At 38.8% G+C, this 6,993-nt stretch overlaps 1 long non-coding RNA gene across 1 annotated transcript; it reads right to left on the bottom strand.

Moving 5' to 3' along the window:
• Positions 1–1,884: 1,884 nt before the first annotated feature.
• On the bottom strand, positions 1,885–6,893 carry LOC120524800. Its single transcript, XR_005632854.1, has 3 exons — positions 6,265–6,893; positions 4,526–4,527; positions 1,885–2,389 (listed from the first exon to the last, which is right to left on the bottom strand). It is a non-coding gene; the product is annotated as an uncharacterized LOC120524800 (long non-coding RNA).
• Positions 6,894–6,993: the final 100 nt, after the last annotated feature.

The raw sequence follows: 6,993 nt of genomic DNA, 5'->3' as shown, positions 1-6,993 counted from the left end.
AATCCTGAGTTTACGAAATACAAGATGCCAATGTGAGTTGTGCTGAGGCCCCTGGAACATGCAGCATCATATAATATAGTGAAAAGCTAGGCATGTTAGTAAGAAGCAAAATAGTATTATGTCAAACAGTTTAAAATTTTCCAACAGACTCAATATTCCCACTTCCTTACTTAGGTTGTGGGTAGATTTTAAAATTGTAAATTCAAAAAGTGTTTTGGATTCAAAGTTCTGCTTCTCATCACCCCATAAAGACCACAACAGCACAAACTTATTACTTAAAATTTTATGGGTTGGTATTCAACTTTGAAGAAATTCTAGTAAATATACATGCATCTAATGTGGACAACAGAGAATTTATTCAAAATGCATTTGCACTAATACAAGCACTCATAAAATTAATGTATAATGGCTGGACATTTTAATTGGGTTTTAAATCCAGACATAAATAGGTCCTTAACAACAGCAACTTTAACATCTAAAACTGATTCTTAGCAGATGACAATCTCTTAGATCCATGCCGATTTTTATATCCAAATTCAACAGAACATTCCTTCTATTTACCCGTACATCGCAGTTATTTAATAATTGATTTTCATTGATAATAATTTCTTGCCCACTATCTCATCTTGTAAGTGCAATGCTATTGTTACTTTTGAAAAACTCTTCTTCTGGAGATTACATCATTATGTCCTTCGTACTTAACTCACAAATGGTGTCTTACCCCTGAATTTAATGGAATTACTCAGTAATCAAATTGATTACTTTTTGAAGACCAATGCATTCTAAGGTTTTCCATATGGGCACTCTGGGAAACAAAGATGGTTGTTTTAAGAAGACAGATTATTTAGTATCTCTCTTATAAAAACACACTAGAGACAAGGAAGGTTCAGAAATGATTACAGAGACTTCCAGAATAGATCACAAATATGTCACATTTCCAAGTGAGGTTCTCTGTAAAGAACAAAGACGGGACTTACAAACAGAATTGAATCTCTTGAGAACAAGAGAAACTGAACAACTTTTTTAAATTGTGGCATCTTTATTACAAACATGGAGAGATGACTAATAAGATTTTAGCACAACAAATCCACAAACAAGAAGTTCGCAATGCAATAACAGAAATTATCAACGCAAATGGTAATAAAATCAGTGAGTATAAAGATATAACAGACACATTTAGGGAGTACTATAAATCCTTTTATTCTTCTCAGTATAAAGAAGATGAGACATAAATTAAGAGTTTTTCGATAAATTACAAATCCATTACAAATATTCTAAGTGCACAAGAACTTGAAAAACCACTGACAGTGTTAGATATACAGGATTCACCACCAGATTAGTGAGGAAGTGGAACCTGGAGGCTGAAATGGCACTGAATGTCTGCTTCAAAATGACAGACTGGGAAATGATATGTGAGTCACATGGGGACAATATCAAGGGTCTCTTGTCACTGCATTACAGATTATATTAGCTTCTGTGTTGACGTAGCGGTACCCAAAAAGACAGTGTGTATATTTCAAAATAAACACGCTCTGGATTACAAAGGACCAAAAATTTCTCCTGAATGAGAAAAACAAGGCCTTCAAATCAGGTGACAAAGAGACAATGAAGGATGTACCACGTGTGTAAAGAAAAGGAAGCTTACAAAGCTAAAACAAAAAACAAACTCACTCAGTAACGTGAAGGATGTCTAGAATGGACTGGGCATAATTACTTCCTTAAGCAATCCAGGTGCTAAGAAGGGGCTATGGACAAAGCTAATGCCCTAAACCAATTCTTTAATAGATTTTCCCTCCCACCCTCCTCAAATTACCAACCTTCCTACACCATCCCTACTACATCAACAACTCCTACCATGTCAACTGGAATGGCCAGTGACAAGTTCAACTCTGACTATCAGTGTGGACTGTCCATAGCTGAAGACAGAGTAATGAGACAACTATGGATGCTACACATAGGAAAAGCTGTGGGACCAGATGGAGTGAGTTCTCGAGTTCTTAAGGGTTGTGCTGACCAACTTTGTGGTGTTCTTTATTACTTGTTCAATCTGTTTCTAGTCCTTCATAAATTATATTTATTTATTTAAAGAGCTTCTGTAAAAAGGCAAATTTCCCCTTGGGGACAAATAAAGTTTCTTTCTTTCATAAATTATGTACTCTGTGCTAAGAATTGTTTGTATTGTATGAATGATACAGTATAACTACAGATTATTCAATCATTTAATTTATTGGGAAGTTTTGTAACAGTCACCCCTTCCCAGTTTCCTTAGTTCCTCTGTACTACAGGTAAAGAAGTTCAGGGGATCATCCAGAGGATGAGGCCCTCAACATGTTCTTTGGATCCCTTTCCTACACCTCTGGTAAAAGCTAATGTATCATACATAAGCCGTCTCATTGCTGATATCATTAATCACTCTCTCCAGAGCAGCTCAGTCCCACTGGCCTTGAAATCTGCAAAAATTAGACCTCATTTAAAATAATCTTCTTTGGATCTTAAGGTTGGGTTCCCTTGGCAAATTCAGCATTCAGGACCATCCAGAGGAGCCGAGACTCATCAATGCGGATAACTTGCCTAGTCCAGTAGCAGACATGGCTGAGCAGCATGGCCTCAATGCTGGTTAATGAGTAGTGTTCCAGAATTTTGGTGTGTGGGATTCTATCTTCCCAAGTGATGCCTAGGATTGTCTGGATGCAGCAAATGTGAAACTCTTCTAAGATATAAATTTGTTTGCAGAAGGGAGTCCAGGACCTACCAACTTACAAGATTGTGGATATACACACCCTGTGATAGACCATAACCTTGACTACTGTGTGAAGATTCTGGTTAGAGGAAACTTTTTTGTGAATGTAGCCGAATGCAGAGGCAGCTTGTCAGAGGTGGTTAGTGATCTGCTTGGTCACAGGGGCATCACTAAATATTATAACCTGAGGTAAGAGATGGATCGCCTGTTCTCCTGTGTTGTTCCTGACATTCAGTGGAGGAGCTGTGTGCTAAAGGGCAGTCTGCAGGGTCAGCATCTTGGAGGTGCTGGCTTCCTGGCCTATCTAGATACAGGCCAAGTATAAGGACACAAAGGTCCTTTGAAGGCTTTCTGGGTATAAAAACATTTGGAGCTCATAGATGATTATATACTGTAGCCACCTAGCTGGCAGTGGAGTTGCAAACCCTTCAGCGGAACACAACGCATTTCTGGAGAGAAGAGTGACAACAACAAACAATGTTAAACAATATTGGAGCCAGGACACAACCCTGATCGACAGAAACCATTGTTTTTAAGGAAGCAAGTTCCCTATTAACAAGGACATTTGCTTACATTCCATTATGGAAGAAATGGAGCATGGTGAGGAATATCGGGGAACACCTGAACTTATGAAGCCCTTCTCAAAACATCTTACAGTTGATGGTATCGAATGAATTTTGCAGTTCGATGAAAGTGAAGTCGATGTCTCACTGTTGTTCCTGAGCATTCTCCAGGAGCCTTCTCCAGCTTGCAACTTTGGAGGTACACTGTCTAAAACATGACAAAGGAGCCAGGAAAGCATGATACAACCAAAGACTTTACCAGCAACATCCGGATGCTGAATACTGTGTCTGTTAAACCAGTCTGATTGACCCTCGTTCTTCATGTACATGGCAATAATAGTAGCAGGTTTTCATACATCAGGAATCTTTTCAAGCTTCCAACACAGAATAAAGAAGTCAGTCAACTTGACAAGAAGGTTAAGTCCCCTATATTTATAGATTTTGTGATGATCATTGCCTTCACGTTCTTCAAGGATTGGACAACAGGTTGAACTTCCTTGAGAGTTGGAAACTTATCTACTTCAGGGACCTGCTGGAGTAGGACTATAGGATCCTTCGAGGGCTCCCAAAAGGGCTCTGCCCAGAGATACAAGATCTCTTGTTTTTCAGAAATGTTGTGCCATTTGTGTACTGGACTGGAGCCAAGTTACATCAAGAAGGACTGTAAATTTCTTTGATGGCACTGTAGAACTCATAGGTCTTCCTTTCTGTAACCCTGTTGATCCAATAGTCATTCTGAATTTCACAAACCCTACATTGTGTAATCAATCTCACTTTTTTCCACTTTTGCAGAATTTTGGATGGATTTGCAAGGTGGGCTTGAATCGAAACTTTCTTGGCCTCCAGTAGGAGGAAAATCTCATCTGTGATCTCAATAAACTAGTCTGGATTCCTCCTTTTGGACAGTTCAAGGGCTTCATTGGAGGAGGACCGACAACACTGTAAGTAGTGTGGCAAACAGTTCAACGACATAAGGACTTGTAGCCATGATGTGATCATCTGTGGTTGGGAGTAGGGTATTGCCAGGCTGAGTGTGATGTTTAGTTGTCAACACGTCTCTGGTGTCAATGGTTGTATTGAATGCAACATTTAGGCTTGGCTTGGGGTGTTGTCTTCTAGTAGGTGTCTGAAGTATTCTGCTCCTTGCATTGTTCAAATGATTAGGACGTTCTGGAGATTAAGCTGCTGGACAATGATATTGTTGAGAGCAGTATTTCTTGACCACTGGATTGCAACCCATATTTGGTTTGCGTGCTTATTTTACAGTGGGGTCACTTCCTCTCCTTCTATCTCTGACATTCATGTTCATTTAATCACGTGGGACCACAAATTTAAGAAGGTAAAATGGGTCACAAAATCATTAAAGGTTAAGAAACAATTCGGTGAATCTGGATCAATGCTTGTGGCCAGCTTTTTAGCAGAATGTATACACGGCTGTGGTTTCAGTCAGGTCTCGCTGAAGGTGCAGATGTCCACTCTGCAATGTTGGAGCTCCAAAGTTACAAGGACTTTTCTCAAAGGTGGTTGGTCAGTAGTGGTCAAAATCATGAATGTGCAGACTTTCAAATAAGCAAAACATGAAAGATTTTGAAGATTTATGACCACATGAAGATGGGTGATTTGTCAGGTGCCACTGCCTGGCCAACTACAGGAGGGACAAACACTGTTTAGGAGGTCTTTTTGTTGTACACCTTTCAGAGGTAGGCTGTGCTAAATTTGGAAAAGGCTGCCTTGTCATGCTGACAGGACATGGAGGAAGCACGTGTGTGTACCTTTAAATGGACATCACACCAATGTATCACCCTACATGCAAATTCCAAACTACGAACATACACCATCACCCAATGTCAGTTCTCTCCCTCATTTGCCCGTTGCTGAAGGACTTTGGTACAGGAAAAGGATGAAGTAGATGGATGGAAGGAAAAGCCTGCACACAAAGGAATTGTTGATATTGGTGGTAGTAAGGGTGTGCAATGTTATCACACCTCTTTGCTTCCTGTAGGAACTCTGCCTGGCAACAGTGTGCAGGACAATGAGGGGTGGTAGGGAATTGTAAAACTTTGGATGGACCCCTTAGTGGGACAATAGGGGTTGGGACAGTCTTCATCTGGGCATGACATCCATTGTTGCTGCCACTGGTGGCCAAGCAGGAGTAGACAACTTCACAAGGCATTGTTCGGGGGATCATTGTTCATGCAAAACACTCTACCAAGATAAGACTCAATGAAGGGATTTTTGTAAAGGATACATTAAGGATTTAAATATAAAAAGAAATAACTTTCATTTACTGAAAACCTCAGTGCTGGTCAATAAAGTCTTTATCTTCTAATATACTTTTTTCCCCATCATATTTGTATTCCAAGGAATACACAGGCTAACATTATAAAACAACACAAGCATACATATGTTATAAATAAAGATAAAATTCTTACCAGGAATTATTTTATGGGCACCATTTTCTGAAAAGAGAGACAGAAGACATTTTATTTATATACTAGCGATCAAAATTAAATCACAATTTATGAAAAATTGCTTCATTCAAATATTGGTGACTGACACTGTTTAAAATTTAAAGTCATAGTACTAGAATGTTTAAAAAATAACCAAGGCAAAAAAGGGCATTCAACAAAAAACATTTAATTTTGAAAAATACAGTGATCAAAATTAGAGAAATGTTACAAGTGTATTGGAAAAAAAGCCTGCAAATTAATTTTGTCAACACTTTTGAAAATTATAGTAGGAAGTATAGAGACCCTTGCTTTCAGTGACATTGGCACATTTGTGCCCATAGAACATGACACATTTCTTACACTGCTCTGGCTAGTAAATGTAGTGGGCTTGTTTGTCATAACTTTGTTGCCAATTATTTTCCAGAGATTCCTAATTAGGTTAAGATCATGACTTTGGGCTGGCCATTTCATCACTTGAATATTCTCTGCTTCTAAGAGTTGCTTCACCCACTTTGCATTGTGGCAAGGGGCATTGCCATGCATAAAAATGGCTGACTGATTGAGTGATGCTCGCAGGGATGGAACCGCATGTTGTTAAAGGAGGTTCTGATACACACTAGCATTCACCTTACCATGTAGCTGTATGAGAGATGCTCCTCCTGCAGCACAGAACTTCCCCACATTATGGTGCTTCCTCCTTTAGACTTCATTGACTTCTTCAAACATTTTGGGTTCAGTCTTTTCTCAGTTAGATGCCAAACATAGGTCCATAAAGCATGCTTCTCAGCAAAGGATAGTCTAGTTTTTTAAATTTTTTGTTCATGAGAGGCTTGGTTACTGCTGAGGAGGCCTTCAGGCCCATTCTCTCAGATAATGAGACACTGTCTTTCAAGACAAGATGTGCCCAGAATTACAATAAATGACACAAGTCGCATTATTCAAACATTTTGGCTAACTTCACAAGCTAAAAAGGAGGAGGACTTCAAACTATATGTTTCAAGCTACATCCACAATTATGAAGGTAGGATCCAAACGTATCAAAAACTTGTGACTACTATAAACTTACATGGGATAAATATCTGACATTAGATTTCCTTAAAAATACAGAATATTCAATAATTTGTCATTAAACTTTATTCAGGGACAGACGAGTATGTATATAAGCTTAATACATAATAACACAAGTCTGCTGGACAGCAAAACAGTGAATGCCAAACCACTGCTTCATTGTAAGGATCTC

The sequence above is a fragment of the Polypterus senegalus genome, chromosome 1 (assembly GCF_016835505.1).
Source record: "Polypterus senegalus isolate Bchr_013 chromosome 1, ASM1683550v1, whole genome shotgun sequence".
Taxonomy (NCBI): domain Eukaryota; kingdom Metazoa; phylum Chordata; class Cladistia; order Polypteriformes; family Polypteridae; genus Polypterus; species Polypterus senegalus.
The sequence above is the reverse complement of the archived record's forward strand: the minus strand, read 5'-3'. Positions and strand labels throughout refer to the sequence as shown.